Source organism: Plecotus auritus, assembly GCF_963455305.1.
Source record: "Plecotus auritus genome assembly, chromosome: 2".
Lineage (NCBI taxonomy): Eukaryota > Metazoa > Chordata > Mammalia > Chiroptera > Vespertilionidae > Plecotus > Plecotus auritus.
The window spans coordinates 179,821,585-179,839,456 of NC_137771.1; the positions used below are offsets into that span (position 1 = coordinate 179,821,585).

The 17,872-nt window shown below is 36.2% G+C and overlaps 1 protein-coding gene across 4 annotated transcripts in view; it reads right to left on the bottom strand.

Moving 5' to 3' along the window:
• TP63 (tumor protein p63) overlaps positions 1–17,872 on the bottom strand; it is a gene marked incomplete at both ends in the record, with an annotated part of 214,334 nt that overhangs the window by 165,787 nt on the left and 30,675 nt on the right. The window lies entirely within an intron of this gene.

The window sequence follows — 17,872 nt, forward strand, 5'->3', positions numbered from 1 at the left end:
ACTTCTATTTAAAGCCATAAACAACTCTGCTCTCTGACTTTCTTTTATTTTTTATTGATTTCAAGGAGGAATGGAGAGAGAGAGAGAGATAGAATCATTAATGATGAGAGAGAATCATTGATCAGCTGCCTCCTGCATGCCCCCTACTGGGGATTGAACCTGCAACCTGGGCATGTGCCCAGACTGAGAATCTAACCATGACCTCCTGGTTCATAGGTAGGTACTCAATCACTGAAACACATGGGCCAGGCTGCCTCCCATATCAATCCATTATATGATAATTCAACTCAGACTGGCAGACCTTTTCACATAGGCAGAGCTTTGAATGGGGCCCCATGAAACAGCAGCAGTGAAAGGAGTTTATGGATGTGAGATAGCCTTTGGAGACAGACCTGATTCTAATTCTGGCTGCACCACTTGCCAGCTGGCTAGAAGAAAGGTACCAAGTCTAGTGCTTCTCATCCGAAAAATAGAAATGACAGTGGTACCTACTTTGTAGATTGCAAGAGGATGAAATGTGTAATTACTATGAAATGCATAGCATATTGCCTGAGTCAGTGTTCAACACCTATTGTTAATGATGTCATTTATTAATTTTCTGCTGTTCTTTAAATATGCATTATATTCCATTATATTCAATATTATCAATAACACTTTGAGAGGGAAACTATTTAGTGCACTTACAGAAGAGGATAATAAACATGAGAGTTCATTATTTCCCAAGATCACATTTCAAATGACAGAAGTAAGACTCAAATTCAAATCTGTGCTTTTTGCTCAACCTTGATTCTTTATCTAGTGAAAAACAGTAGCAGACATGACATCCTCCAGTACCACTCAACCTGGGCTTTATCCTTTGGCTCTTTCCCTTTAGCATCTTCCCTGCTCATTACACCCTTGGCATGGCAAGGCCTGATTGACTTGGGGATCCATGCAAAAGAGAAAGCTCTGTGGAATGCATTGTTAGAGTTCTACTTATCTTTGAATGAGTAAAGAATTTAAGGCCTTAGGGGAGAGGTGATTTACCAATCAAATCTTCCCCTCAACAAGTCAAGAAACAATGGAGAGATAATCTATGACAGCAAGGAAAAAGCTCTCTAATGCTCTAAAGTCCCAGAGAGGCCCCTGGAGGGTTTTAAATCTGAATCATTTTGGCTAAGAAGGAAGTTGGTTTCAAATGAACTTTTGGAAAGTTGAGATTCATTGTCAATAAATCTTCCCTACAGTTTCTGTCTGATGTTTCACATTCACTTAAAACCATTAATTCTCCCAGGGAAGCTTCTAAACCATCAGGGACCCATTGGAAGTTTAGTAGCCAATACTCTAATGCCATTCCAGAACCAAGGTTCCTCAGAAAGGCCAAGTGGACAGGACTAATCCTCAAACACAAGATCTCACTGCTAATTTAAAGAGAGTGCTTTGGCCAACCCTATACTGTCAGGAATTTCTAAGGCTCCATAAAATAATGTACTAACACTCAGGAATTTCAAACCTACAGAATAGTTACTCAACTTATTAAGGGTAAGTCATGCATGTGTTGATGATCTACTTGGGGAAACAAGAAGAAAAAGGGGGGGGGGGTGGGGAAAACTAGCATCAAATCAGAAGTTCAGATTCAAATATGCATTCAACTAATGTTACTGAACATGACTGTGTGCTGGGCATTATCACTCCTCTTGAAAAAGAGAAAAATTAGTATAGAGACTATGAGCAATCCATCCAGAGTCAGTTGTCTCATAAATGGAAGAAAAGGTGTTGGGCTCCATTTTGGCAAGTTCAAGTCTAGGCTTCCTTTGAATGGACCTTGTGAACTTTGGGATCTTTTTTTCTTTTACATTTTTATTCTCCATAGAAATAAGTATTATTCAAATAATTACTGTTTTCTACTTTCCCTGCTCAGCTTAAACAGTGAGCAAAAGTAGATTTATAGTTGCTCTTATGGAAAATGGTATAATAATTGATAAATAATACAAGAGCCCAGCTGGTGTGGCTCAGCAGTTGAGTGATGACCCAGGAACCAAGAAGTTGCTTGTTTGATTCCCGGTCAAGACACATTTTTTAGATGTGGGCTCAATCCTCAGTAGAGGGCATGCAGGAGGCAGCTAATGGATGATGTTCCTCTCTAACTGATATTTCTATCTCTATCCCTCTCCCTTCCTCTCTCTCTAAAAATCAATAAAAACCAAATTTTAAAATAAATAAATAATACGAGAATAAACTGTGTGTTTCATGGACTCACACCTGTACACCTACTTTCCCCACCCTGTATATATTTGTATATACAGGGTGGGGAAAGTAGGTTTACGTTCTCCTACATCAGTGGTTCTCAACCATTTTAATGCCGCGACCCTTTAATACAGCTCCTCATGTTGTGGTGACCCCCAACTATAAAATTATTTTCGTTGCTACTTCATAACTGTAATTTTGCTACTGTTTTGAATCATAATGTAAATATCTGTGTTTTCCGATGGCCTTAGGCTCTAGAGCAGCGGTTCTCAACCTGTGGGTCACAACAATACCAACTACTCTGCCCAACCCAGAGTAAGGTATTCAGTAAATGCTCATTGAACAGAATTTGTGAATGATGACACCACTTTTTTTTTTTTAATTTTAAATTCTTAATTTTTGAAAGTATTACATATGTCTCCTTTTTCCCCCATTGACCTCTCCCCGGCCACTGATGACACCACTTTTTCAGAAAAACCCTATACTTAAAATGGAGACATCAGAAAACCATCTGCTATTTTTTTTTCTGCTCACCACAGTACTATTTCTACAGTTCCTGTTTAACAACATTAATTAGAAAAATAAAAAGGATCATCTTAGGAGCCTTTGGGCAGGCATTCAACTTCAAGTTAGTGTACAACCTCTTGATCCACTTTTAAATTTATTTTAATTTTTTAAAATTTTTATTGAATTTATTGGGTTGACATTAGTTAATAAAATTATAAAGGCTTCAGATGTGCAATTCTGTGACATTATTTGTATATTGTATTGTGTGTTTACCATGTCAAGTCAAATCTCCTTCCATCACCATTTATCAAGGCTTGCCAGACACTTCAAATGTCCTTGCAGATTAAGCTACTAAGACTTATAAAAAGTACAAGAGGACTTATTCAATTCAGTAGTGCAATCAGATAAGTGTTTCCTAGTCACCAAATAGCACCAGCACACATAACTTTTCTGTTTCTAAAACAAGATACCTCCAAAACTGGGATGACTTAAAAAACATCCCCTTAGTACCTAAAATCCAAGTTGGTAAACATTTGTGTAAAGTATTGTACCTCAAGCTTAATTAATTACAGAATATTAGAATATAAAATTAGTTTTTTCCCTTTTTCAGGTCAAGAGTTGAAATTTAAATTATATAATAAGAGGTAACTTTCAATAAAATTAATACTGGTTTACATAAAGCTATTTAAAAATATTTGGATTTATAGTTTGACAAGCTCTAGAATGTTTTTCACATATATAATAAAGATATCAAAACAATGTTGATGTAGCATAACTATGTCCTACTTTCCTAATATTTAGTTATCCTGAATTTTTTATATCACTGCTGTAGACAAAACAATGGATAACTGGATGATTAATTGATGGTATTTGCACTCAAACTCAATGTTTTAGACTCATTGGAATAAAGTCTCCAGTTAATCTCCTAATCCAGTGGTTGGCAAACTCATTAGTTAACAGAGTGTCAAACTGCGGCTCACGAGCCACAGTTTGCCGACCACTGTCCTAATCCAATACATATGTCCATACTTTTAATTTGGATTTTTTATTGTTAAAATTTCACATGCATAAAGTTAACAAAATATTTTCCAGACATAAAGGTAGCCTGTAGAATGTAGAGACTTATGCACAAAGAGAAGAGACTTTGAGTCAGAAGAAGTGAGTGAGCTTAAATCACTTCTTGGTTTTGTGACCTAAGACAAATCTCAATCTCTCCTGCCTTAGTTTCTTCATCATTAAGATAAAAGTATGTTTTTAAAAATTTCAATTAAATTTATTAGGGTGGCATCTATAATAATGAAAGCATAATATGCAATTCTGAACTACAGAACAGAAGCATAATATGCAAATCTGAACTACCGAACAGAAGAACTACCTTCTGGACAACCTTCCAGACAACCACGCTATGACACCCACTGCCAGGCCAGCCAAGGTGGGTGTGATGTGATTGGTCGGGGCCTGGCCATAGCCCCATGATCACCCTGCAGAGGGAGGCCCAGGCCACCACCCGGAAGGGTGATTGATCAATCGAGGGCTCCCCGATCGCCCCAAAGAGGGAGGCCCAGGCTACCCTGCAGTGGTGCTATGGCAGATGGACAGGATCTCCCTCTGTGGGGGCCATCCATCATGGAGCCCTGGCCAGGTGGGCGGGGCCTACCTCTTTGGGGCAATGGATCTTGGGGCTCCCAGACTGTGAGAGGACACAGGCCAGGCTGAGGGCACCCCACCCCCACCCCAGAATGCACTGGGTCTCTAGTTGGTTAATAACAACATAAATTTCAAGTATATAGCTTTATAATACAACATCTGTACATTCCATTGGGCTCACCACTCAAAGTCTAGTCTCTTTCCATCACCATATATTTGACCCCCTTTACCCTCTTTCTCTTCACTCCTCCCCTCTGATAGCCATCATTCTGTTTTCTATTTCCATGAGTTTGTTGGCTTTTGTTTTATATCTCACAAATGAGTGAAACCATATGGTTCTTGTCCTTTTCCATCTGACTTGTTTCACTTGACATGATACTTGCAAGACCCATCCATGTTGTGACAAATGGCAATATTAACATTTTTGGCTAAGTATTATTCCATTGTATATATGTACAACCTCTTCTTTATCCAATTAACAAACACTTGGATTGTTTTCATATATTGGCTATTGTGAATAATGTTGCAATAAACATAGGTGTACATATATCTTTATGGATTAGTGTTTTCAAATTTTGGGGTAGATACTCAGAAGAGGGATTGCTGGATCATATATGGTAGCTCAGGCATTCTGATTTTAGAAATGTGTCATTAACTGTTCTCTCTATCTCCCCTCTATGAAGTATAACCCATAGCTACTCCCTAAAATGAAGAAATAATTGCCAGCTCCAGTAACTGAGGAGAAAAAAATGGGGAAAGCAAAATATAAAAAAGCAAGAAAAAACTAATTATTGAAGTTTAAGAGACATTTCAATTTAAACTTTAAAAAATATTTAACCATATAAACAGACTAAAGAAGAAAAACCATGGGATCACATACTTGATACAAAAAAAGTATTTGACAATATCCAATATCCATCTAGGAAACTAGGAATTAAGGCGAACTTCTCAAGTTCATCAAGAATATTTACCAAAAAAAAAAAAAATTACTACTTACATCATATGTAATGGCAAAAACACAGATACTTTCTAAGATTGGGAAGAAGGCAAGGATGTTCTTTCTCATATGTCTTATTCAGAATTGTAGTAGAAGGCCTAACTTGTAGAATGAGACAAGAATGAGCCCAGCCAGCATGGTTCAGTGGTTTAGCTTCGACCTATGAACCAGGAGGTCATGGTTGGATTCCAGGTCAGGGCATATGCCAGGGTTGCATGCTTGATCCCTGTGCAGTAGGCAGCCAATAAATGATTTTCTCTCATCACCGATGTTTCTATCTCTCTCTCCCTTCCTCTCTGAAATCAATAAAAAAATGTATTTTAAAAAAAGAATAGCATATGAAATGTATACGCTTAAGAAAGAAAGAAATGAAACTGGCTTTATTCACAAATGACATGTTGTTTATGTAGAAAATCCCAAAGAGTCTATAGAAATCTCTTGAACTAATGAGTACAAAACATGTTCACAAAATACAAGGTTACTATATAAAAGATGATTTCTTATATATCAGACATGAACAACTAGAAATTAAAATGTAATAGGTTACAATAGTACCCCAAAGAGAAATATTTAACTATAAATCTAACAAAATTAACACAGGATCTATATAAAGTAAACTATGAAACTGATGAAAAATCAAGAAAGATCTGAAAAGTTGGAAATATAATCTGGGTTTACAGTCTGGAAAACTCAATGTTGTCAAGATGTCAATTTTTTTCAACTTGATCTATACTTCAACACAATCCAATAAAAATCACAGCAAGTTATTTTTTAATCTATTTAAATATTTATTTTTGAGAAATAATTAAAAAAACTTGACTTCAATTAGAATACAGACTCAAATTGACTTAAAAAATTGTTATGCCTGTTTTAACAAGTTCACAAAATGAACTGTATGCCTAAAAATTCTAGGGTCTTTGCCCTGGCTGGGTTGCTCAATTGGTTTGAGCATCATCCCATACACCAAAAGGTTGAGTTTGATTCCTGGTCAGGGCACATACCTAAGTTGCAGGTTTGATCCCTGCTTGAGTTAGCATAGCAGATATATTTATTAAAATACACATTCTTTTAAAGGGCAGAAATAGATTTTCTATGAAGTCAATGACATCTACAAGCATGGAAAGTTATGATTTTGGATGACAACATGCAAGAAAAGGAAGGCTCAGTGTTTAGGAATTATTGTGGTCAATCCATTACAGCTGGGGGCTTTTTCAAGACTCTGGAAGAATCTGGAACCATTCAAGCATTTATACTTTGAGAAATTTCCTAGATACTATGACACCATACATGCTGGCTACATGGATGAAAAAGGGTAGTTGAATGTTATGTCTCAAGTTGATTACATGATAAATGTTGCTGGTCACAGGATTTCTGCAGGTGTCATTGAAGAGTCAGTCCTTTCCCATGACACTGTGGCTGACTGTGCTGTTGTTGACAAGGAATATCCTTTGAAAGGTCATGTCCCTTTAGCCCTCTGTTTATTGAGAAAAGGTTTAAATACAACAGAGGAACAAGTTTTAGAAGGAATTGTGAAACAGGTTAGTCAAGGCACTGGCCCTGTGGCTACTTTTCGAAATGCAGTGTTTATCAGTTACCCAAAACTAGATCTGGCAAAATTCCCAGGTTGACTTTGTCTGCCCTAGTCAATGGCATACCTTATAAGGTAAGGCCTACAATTGAAGACCCCAGCATAGCATGTTTTAAAAATCCTCACCCAAGGATACGTTTTTATTGATTTTCAGAAAGAGAAGGAGAGAGAGAGAGAGAGAGAGAGAGAGAGAGAGAGAGAGAGAGAGAGAGATCTGAGAAAATGCCACAACAAAGAGGAACCTACGGTGACATGATAACTAAATATATGTGGTATTGGATGGCATCCAGAAACAGAAAAAAAATCTCACAGTAAATAAAAACTAAAAAAATCTGAATAAATATATATTTAGTTAAAAATAATGTATCAGTATTGGTGTGGCGAATGCATTATAAAAATGTAATAATAGGGGAAATGGTATGGACTCTGTCTATACTATCTGCAATTTTTCTGTAAATCTCGCACTATTATAAAATAAAAATTTTATTAAAATTTACAAAAAATATTCATAATATTGTGTTGACTTTAATTTCTTACTAAATTTTTGTTTCTTACTTCAGTATTCTGGAAGAAATAACACAAATGCTTTCACAGTCCCAGACACTGAGATATACATTTTCTAAAGCTCATAGAGAGCTTACAAACACCTCTATTTCATCTCTTATCCTTTAAATGAGTACAAATTCAAAATACTAGTACTCCTCTATTGCATCTGTAATACAATGTGGCCACATAATAAGGCTAAAACTTTGATGGTATTATTTAGGTGTTAGAAACTGTTCTAACTACTTTCATATATTTAGTCATTTAATCTTCACAACAATTTGTGAGGCAGGCATATATTACCTTTATTACTACCCATCCACATTTTATTAAAGAAGCTACCAGGCACAGGGCGGTTACTTCATCTATCCCAAGTTATGATGATCAGAGAGCAATTATTTACTCTAGTTCTAGATCTGGGCTCTTCATCATTACGTATATTGCTAATCATTTTTCTATGGCCTTATTTCCTCAATTAGGCAAAAAGCAAATGCCTAATTTATATGAAAATTCTCTTACCCTTTAGATGAGTACAAATTCAAAATAATTGTTTCTATCTAAATTTCATTCAGTGATTCCTTTTTGTGACATATATCGTATTCCAAGCTTTGTAAAATACTTTATTAGTTACTAATGCAAAACCATATTTAGATTTAGCTACAATCATTCCCCAAATAAATGCTTATGTTTCAGGTATTTTACCAAGTTTAATTAATACAGAAAATATGTCACACTTCATTCTCCTCTCCCTTGGTTTTAATCAATGTATACTTTAAAGGAAAGCATATCCTTGGATGTCTATTGCTCAAAATCCAAAATTTTCTGAGGGATATGAGTGTATGAAAAAGTAAAAAAAAAAATAATAAATTAGTTCAAGTAATTTGAATATTTAGCTGAACATTACACTGCATATACTTTATAAAGTGCTTTGTTTCCATTTATAGCCTTTGTAAAATCTCAAGTCGGGGAGCAGCCGTTTTGTCTATTCCTATCAATTTACCAAAGAAGCCATGCAAGTGGATGCTTAAGATAGAACTGTGAATCAAAGATTGTAATAGGAACCTGTAACATAGATGAAAACAATGGTGATTGTTTTTTGTTTGTTTGTTTTGTTTGTTCATTGTGTTTCTTTTTTGAGAGGGATAGTACGTTCTGCTATTTTTCTTTGTACAAATATTTTGAAAACTTGTTTTGAGACCATCTTAAATAGTTTATAATACACTTACTAAAGGTCACACTACAATAATCTAATCCATGGAGACGATGAGCTTGAGTTCAGTAGACAGGTCAGCCCCTCATAGCTGAGTAGATGTTATTCCCAACACATTAGTGTCTTTGTCTCTTCTTGCAGCTCTAGATATTTTCTTTTATTTTTAAAATACTTTTTGAAATTAAATTTATTGGGGTAACATTGGTTAATAAGATTATATAGGTTCCAAATATAAATTTCTATGATACATGATCTGTATATTGCATTGTATGACCACCACCCAAATCATCTTCTATCACCATATGTTTGCCCTCCTTAACACTTTAATACCACCACCCCCTTCCCTCTGGTAATTACTATGCTGTGATCTGTATCTATGTGTTTCAGTTTTATATCCCACATATGAGTGAAAGCATATGGTTTTTAGATTTTTTATGACTGACTTATTTCACTTAGCATAATATTCTCAAGGTCCATCCATGTTGTTGCAAATGGCAGTATTTCATCATATGACTGAGTAGTATTTCATAGTATATATGTGCCACATCTTCTTTATCCAATCCTCTATTGAAGGACACTGGTTGTTTCCACGTTTTGGCCACCATGAATAGTGCTGCAATGAACATAGGGGTGCATATATCTTTATGAATAAATGTTTTTGAGTTTTTCAGGTATATACACAGAGGAGGAATTGTTGGGTCATATGGTAATTCTAGTCTTAATTTTTTTGAGGAACCACCATACTATTTTCTATGGTGGCTATACCAGTTAATATTTCCATCAGCAGTGAATGAGGGTTCCTTTTTCTCCACAACCTCTCCAACACTTATTACTTATCTTGTTGATAATAACTATTCTAATAGGTGTGAGGTGATATCTCATTGTAGTTTTGAATTGCATTTCCCTAATAGCTAGTGAGGTTGAACATATTTTCACATATCTGTTAGCCATTTGTACATTTTCTTGGGAGAAGTGTCTGTTCAGGTCCTCTGCCCATTTTTGAATTGGATTGTTTGTTTGGTGTTGAGTTGTATAAGTTCTTTATATATTTTGGATATTGACTCTTTGTCAGAGCTGTGGTTTGCAAATATCATCTCCCATTAGATCAATTACCTTTTTGTTTTGTTGGTGGTTTCTTTTTCTGTGAAGAAGCTTTTTAGTTTTATATAGTCCCATTTATTTTTGCCTTTACTCTATTTGCATTTGGGGTCAAATTCATAAAGTCTTCTCTGGAACCAAGGTCCATAGTTTAGTACTTATGTTTTCTTCATTTTAATTTATTGTTTTATATCTTATATTTAGGTCTTTGATCCATTTTGAATTAATTTTTGTACATGAGGACAAAATGTAGTCTAGGTTCATTCATTTGCATGTGGCTTTCCAATTTTCCCAGCACCATTTATTGAAGAGGCTTTCTTTTCTCCATGGTGTTTTTTATTATTTTTCTTTGTCAAAAATTATTTGCTCATATACATGTGGTTTTATTATTAGGCTTTCAATTCTGTTCCATTGGCCATTGTGTCTGTTTTTCTGGCAATAACATGCTGATTAATTACCATTGCCTCATAGTATAATTTAAATTGAGGTAGTGAGATTTTTCTGGCTTTGTTCTTTGTTCTCAGGATTGCTTTGGCTATTTGGGTCTTTTGTGGTTCCATACAAACCTGATGTTTTTCGTTCTATTTCAAAAATGCTATTGGGATTTTGAGGGGGATTTCATTAAATCTTTATATTGCTTTGGATAAATAGATATTTTAACTATGTTGATTTTTCCAATCCATGAACACAGAATATCTTTCAATTTCATTATTTATTTTCAATCTCTTTTAATAATGCTTTGTAGTTTTCAGTATATAGATCCTTCACATTCTCTGTTAAGTTTACTCCTAGGTATTTTATTATTTTTATTGCAATTGCAAAATGAATTGTGTGTTTTTTATTTTTTTCCTGAAAATTTATTGTTAGTATATAGGAATGCAGTGGATTTTTGTACACTGGTTTTGTATCCTGTGTGGCTTTACTGTATTTTTTTTATTGTTTCTAATATATATATATATATATATATATATATATATATATATATATATTGGTTTGGAGTTGGGTTTTCTATATATATAATTATGTCACCTGCAAAAACTGATACTTACTTTTTCATTTTCAATTGGGATGCCTTTTATTTCTTTCTCTTGCCAGATTGCTCTGGCTAGGACTTCTAGAACTATGTTGAATAAGAGTGATGACAGTGGACATCCTGTCTTATTCCTGATTTTAGAGGAAACACTTTCAGTTTTTCACCATTGAGTATGATACTGGCTGGGGGTTTATTATATATGGCCTTTATTATATTGAAGTGCTTTACTTCTACACACATTTTATTCAGCATTTTAATCATAAATGCATGTTGTATCTTATCAAATGCTTTCTGATACAAGGATTCTGTGGTAGCCATCCTTTTTTCTCCCATTGTTCAATTGTTCAGTCTTTTCCCTCTCAAATTCAGAAAGCAGTGCATTCACATATTATATTTTGTGATTTTATTACATTCCATTTAAAAATAATATAGAATTTATTTTTATTTATTGAATAAGAAAAGGCCCTATTTTTTTCACCTTGACCATTGCCTATTTTTAGCCTATTGCATTGTAAGTTATATCACATTCCTATTGGAAGGAAGTGTAACCTAAATTTAAAAATGTAAGCATGAAGAAGAAAAGAAAGTAAATAGGATGAGATATAAAGAAAAAGAAAATACAAAGGTAGGTGAAGAAAGTAAAATGAAGGGAGGGAAAAAAGAAAAAAAATAGAGAACAGAAGAAGGGAAAGGAGGGGAAAGAGAAAAACAAAAAGCAAAATAAAATAAAAAATTTTGAAGTATTTTATATTTGTTGAAATGAATGTCAAGTTCCTAAGGAGACAACTTAAAAAAACCAAGCTCATAGAAACAGAGATCAGCCAGAGGTGGTGGGTAGGGGGTAAAAATACATTGAGTTGATCTGGACAAAAGAGGAAAAATACAACAGAATAGTTAAGTATGCCAAAAACAGGCCTCAGTCCCCTTTATTCAAGCCAGGTTTGGTTCCTCTTTCTTGAGGAACTCAGTTCTTGGGCTGTGAGGGTATCACCCAAGATCAATTCAAGGAAATGTCTCCCTAGGTAGTGCTACAAGGTGCAGCTGTGAAGGAATCATGGAATTACAATAATTTCTACAGATCCAATGAGACTTCATTGACAGCTGGAGACAGCATAGAATATTAGAGCTATAAACAAAGAATAAATTCATTTTAACTACCTTAACATTCAGATAAGGAATCAGAGGTCCTAAGATGGAGAATGAAGAAGAATGACTGGTCCAATGTGAGACAGTAAGTTAATGTCAAAGCCAGAATCCTGTTCTCCTGAATAGCCCCCATCAAACTGATGGTAGATGTGCCAGTTAAGTAAAAACATACTGTACTCTATACAACTTTTGTTGGGTTCTGTGTATATAGTTGATTTCACCCATGTAGTAGAAAGCATTATATTCCATTTGACTAAAAAGGTTTTCCAGAAGACTGAAAGTCTGAAAAGGTAACTTTTCTGAGGTATAAAGCTAGCAAGTAGCAGAGCTTGGATTTAAACCCATGTCATCTCATTCCAAGTTCAAAATATTTAACTGTTTGTATTATTCAGTGTGGCAGGAGAGTAGAGAGGTAGAGGAAAGGAGTCAAGGATTACCATAACATAACACATGAAAAACCCAAGGATTTTCACTGATAAAAATACAAAGATACAATATATAGAAGTTTAGAAAACTCCCTATTTTCAATATCTATCCTCCTCTCTTTCTTCCTGTCCTATAAAGTAGGTAATAATATCTAAAGCAGTCCATTTGTGTAAATATTACTTTAACAAGGAGATGAACTACTGGAAAGAGTTTTCCAATAATTCAAGGCAGAATCTCCTCATGTGTATGACCTTAAGACATTTAAAAAATCGCAACTGCCATGAAGAGCACGGCCATCTAAATGTACTTAGCCTTTATAAGATCATAAACCTTTTGAAGAAAATTTAATAAAAATGATCAACACTCTCAAAAAATGCCATGTTGACACATTTTCACATACAAGCAATTCATGAAAACTACAGAAGCCCACCAACAAACCTCAAAATTTTAGGTGAAGAAATTTTGTTTTAGGACAAACTCTGCCACTAAATGAATGTATGACCTGGAATAAGTTAAATAAATTTCAGCATCTCAGTTGGCTACTATAACTGATAGATTTGTATGTTGGCTACTCTGTCATTCTGTTGCTGACAGATACAGCAGAGTATGGTGGGAACTATTCCTGGACTCAGGAAACTCCATTTGCCTTTGGAGATGTGTGACTCAGGGAGGTTTACTTCCTCTCTCTGGGGCTTTGTTTCTGCAATTGTAGAGTGAGGAATTAATACAAGATGACCTGTAAAGTACCTTTTATCTCTAATGTTTTGAGATTCTTAATTTAGGGAAGAGTAATGTGGGGCAGGAAACAGCTTTATCTTCCTAATAAGCATGTAGAGCTGGAGTCACCTGCTCTAAACAGAAACCCTGCCATGACCTCTCAAGCTCCCACTTACATAGGCAAGGCATCTACTTGCTCCTGGCTAGGTGTGACAGGTGAGTAGGAATGCTGTAGCCATGGATCACAGTTTTTTGACCAGCTCCCTTACCAAACATTGTGGCCATAAACCCTTGGAGGACTGAATCCTATCAGCAGCCACATCTTCACTTGCTATGGAGCACAGTGATAAGGACTCAATTGCATTTTAGGAGAGGATGAATCAGGAAGTAATTTCAGAACTAGAGGAAACTAAACAGCTGTTCTTGGATAGAGGGGCGTTATGGCCAATACTTTTAGTGTCAGAGTGTGTGTAAACAGCATCCCAAGTGTCTATCTGCAATTAAGGAGCTTTCCCCAGGCACAAAAGAACTGGAATAAATCTTGCTTATCTTAGGAAAAAATCACACCCTGTGGTTACATTCACTGATAACATTTCTACATTTTTGAGACCTGGAGATCTGGATACTTGAGTTAAATTATATCCCTTTCTAGGTCTGCAGTTATTCATTTCTATAATTGGTGGAGGGTAGGGGGAGGTTACCTTTAAGGCATTTTACAGATTCAAGATTTTCAATCTGTTTTTCTCAAAACCCAAAATATTTCTTTAAATGCAATCCTCCAACCCCCAATTCTTTCTAAAAAAAAACACCAAAACAGTCATTGAATATTATTTCTGAACTTTTTGATATAGCCATTGCTTCATTTTGCCTATAATAAAAAGGTATAATAGATTAAGCAAGTTGCAACCCTTCAGACCACAGTGAATTGAAAGTTTCTTTGTAATGAAAATAAAAAGCAATAACACGCTCTAATTTTTACAGATGTCCTTCAAAGAGATCTCGAATTGTTTGCTCCACACTTTATATGTTTACTCAGTTAACAGGCATTTTGTGGACACCTATTACATCCCAGAGCATTATGAATAAGACACCATTTCTACTCTCATACACTTATGGTAGAGGCGAAACTCCTGAGATAATGACAAAACAAGCATACAGTCTCTCTATTATAGAGGTTTAGAAGTTGAAGGCACTTTAAAGGGCATTTAGTGTAACCCCTACCCACCCCCGATTTGAAGCTTGATATTTCTTTATAGTAGCCCTGCCGTGTGGTTGTCTTGCTATTCATTGGTTAACTCAGATCATTGGGAATCTCACTATTTCTTGTAACAGCCCACTTCATTTTCATTTCTAATTTCAAATTCCTTTGAAATTATACAAGAGCATAATTTAGGTTTCCAATTTACAAAGAAATATAGATGTCAAGGAAGAGCAGAGCTTGGAAGAGGCCATTAAAGTCATGCCACAGGCTGGCATCAAGGGTAAAAGACTGATATCTGATACATAGATGAAGTCATTCAAAATAGTCAAGTGTTTGTTTTTTTCATTTTTTATCTTGGTTTTTCCATATGAAAGGGCTAGATTGTGTAAATGGAAAGCTTTACATTTATGTGAACACAAGCCTAGGAAATATTGGAACAGTTCTGTTTCATCACAACTATGTGGAATCAAGTGAACCAATAAGGGACCATGGACTTGGAGTGATCCTACTTCTTCACACTCTATTAAACCTAACTGAAGACTCCTTTCTGACCAATGAGTGATGAGACTTATTTTTCCCAACTGTATATAGACCTATAGATTACATCTCCCTATTCAGATAGTGAATTTTCAGTCTTTCATTAGCTCAATTACCACAAATCTCCTATTTCTAGCACTTTAAAACCCTGACTTTTCCTTCAGTAAACCTGTCAGTGAATTATTTTACTGGTGGTGTGTTCCCTTAACTGAAAAGATAGTGAATTTTGTAATTATTTTTTAGCTCTTGGGTTTTTTTTAATTATTTTTTTTTCAATTAGGTAGACTCTAAAATCCTACATAGTTTTAGCAGTTCATGAATTTTGATTTCTGAAGGAGCCACAGTCAAGGCCACCTGCAATTCAATCTTTGAAAGCCAGGATGTGAGGATCTATGTTCCCAAAGAATCAAGGACATTCTGCTATCTCGTGTCTCAGTTTCTTTGAATGGCATTTCCACGTTGCCCCTAAGTGAGTCCTGCTCCCAGCCTCTCTTGTTAAGATTACTCACTCTCTTGGAGGAGGAGAAAATGCAAAGATTGGTTCTAAAAATATATATATATATTTTTTGAAAGAAACAAGTAAGAGTTCAGGAGACAAACTTAGAAATCAGTGCCTGGGATGGATCTGGGCCTGGACACTCAGAGCACATTCTTACTTGGCTTCCTTTCCTCTCCTGGAAGGACTAGTCATAGCTTTGCACCTCTCTCCTGTCCTTCTACCAAAAAATGTAGAGACTCTACAGCCAAACTCCTCATTTTTAGGGGAAAAACTCTGACTCAGAACTGTGAAGTGCAACATTCACGGCTGCTGAGTTACTTGATGCAAATCAAGGCTAGACTATGGAGTCTCCGGTTTCTAAAGCTGTGCTCTTCTCACTGCTCCTTTCTCCTTGTCCCTGCTCATTTACGTTTTAGTATGACAGTCTCATGGTGTGTGTGTGTGTGTGTGTGTGTGTGTGTGTGTGTGTGTGTGTGTGTTCATATTGTTTCCAGGAAGTTGCTTTTCATGAAAGGAGAAATATATGACCTCTGGTTTACCCCTTAACCTTTTAAAGGTTAAGAACCCTGAAAAGACACAAATGCATTGAATAAATATTGTTCCTAAATTTCTAATTTTATAGAAAAACCAACTAAGAAAGGAGGATTTTGTTTTTTCCTTATGTCCTCTTTCCCATCCGTCCCTCTTTCTTTCATTGAACACATACTTACTGAAGACAAACTATGAACCAGTCCCAGAAATAGGTTCCAGGGAGGTTGTTGTAACATTTATGGAATACACAGAAAACCATGTCATAGAAGAGAGGTTCAATATAAACACTACAAAAATTCAGAGAGAGACCCGAAAGTGGCAGGTGGAATCTAAAAAGTTTCATTTGACTGGGTCTTAGAAAATAGAGGAAGCTGGATAACAAAAATAAAAGCAGGAGGAGGGGAAAGAAAGCAATACTGGATACAAAACAAAAAACAAACAAACAAAAAAAACCTGCTGGAAATATTCAAAACAAAATGAGGCCAAGCAAGGAACACATGCAGGAGACAAAAGCAGGAAGACATACGAAAGAAGAGAAAATATCTCCAGTCTATTTGGCTCTTGGTCTTATAAACTCTAACTTATCCAAGCCCCTTAAAATCCTCTTCACATCCTTTTCTTCCCTCCTGCCACCCCCATGCAACCCCCTCCCCTTTCTGGGGTCCATTCTGTGCTATGGTAATCTAGTCACTGGTCCCTATTTTTGGTTATATTAAAAAATCTCATATATTTTTAGGAACTGCTTATAATTTTCTTAACATTCTATTAGGTTGTCTTCATTTCTAGTTTGCCTGGGTCTGTCATACTTCATGGTCTTTCTTTTTTTCTTCTTTTAAAACAAATATTTTACTCTGTATTTATTTGTTGGTCTTTATTACATACATAATACATTAGCACATTCTCATCATAGAAATTCAAATAATATAGAAGATTATAGAGTAAGACAACAGGGACGCCCATTTCCCACTCTCACTCTTCTCCTCACAGTTATCATTAACAAACTAGAGGCCCAGTACACAAAATTCGTGCATGGGGAGGGGTGTGTGTCCTCAGCCTGGCCTGCACCCTCTCCAATTTGGGACCCCTTACGGGATGTCTGACTGCTGATGCCCTGTGGGATCAGTCCTAAACCGGCAGTTGGACATCCCTCTCATAATCCGGGACTGCTGGCTCCTACCACTCGCCTGCCTGCCTGCCTGATTGCCCCTAACCCCTTCTGCCAGCCAGCCTGATCGCCTCCTAACCACTTCCCTGCCGGCCTGGTTGACGCCTAACTGCTCCCCTGCTGGCCTGATCACCCTCAACTGCCCTCCCCTGCAGGTCTGGTCACCCCCAACTGCCCTCCCCTGCAGTCCTGGTTGCCCCCAACTGCCCTTCCATGCTGGCCTGTTCACCCCCAACTGCCCTCCCCTGATGGCCATCTTGTGGTGGCCATCTTGTGATGACATGAGGGTGGCCATCTGGTGATGATGTTGCATGAGGGCTTTGTGCCACCTAGGCTTTTATTATATAGGATACTTTTCTATTTTTACCTCTATATCCATATTTCTTTAAACTCCCATTCCCTGAGAGTAAATAGTTGTATACTATCCTAAAGATCATCACCCACAGGGGGACACATTTTCCTCTGCACTAATCTACTCTCACTTTTTGCCATCATCCTCAAACATGCAAAATTACCCATAATTCACAAAACACAGCCCTATTCATACTTTTGTGCCTACTTACATATAGTTCCTGCTTTCTGAAATTCACTTTCCTACCATTTTTGACTTCCTATAGTGGAGTTGGTCACGTTGTCTATATTACATTCAAATTTCCCTGTCTTGCTGTTCACCACAGCATTTATAATGTGTATAGCAATTTTTTTGATTAAATATCTCTCTTCCCTATAGGATGTTAGCTTTTTGAAGACAAAGAACATATCTTGCTCAGCTTTGTTTTCCTGGCACCTAGCAAAGTACCT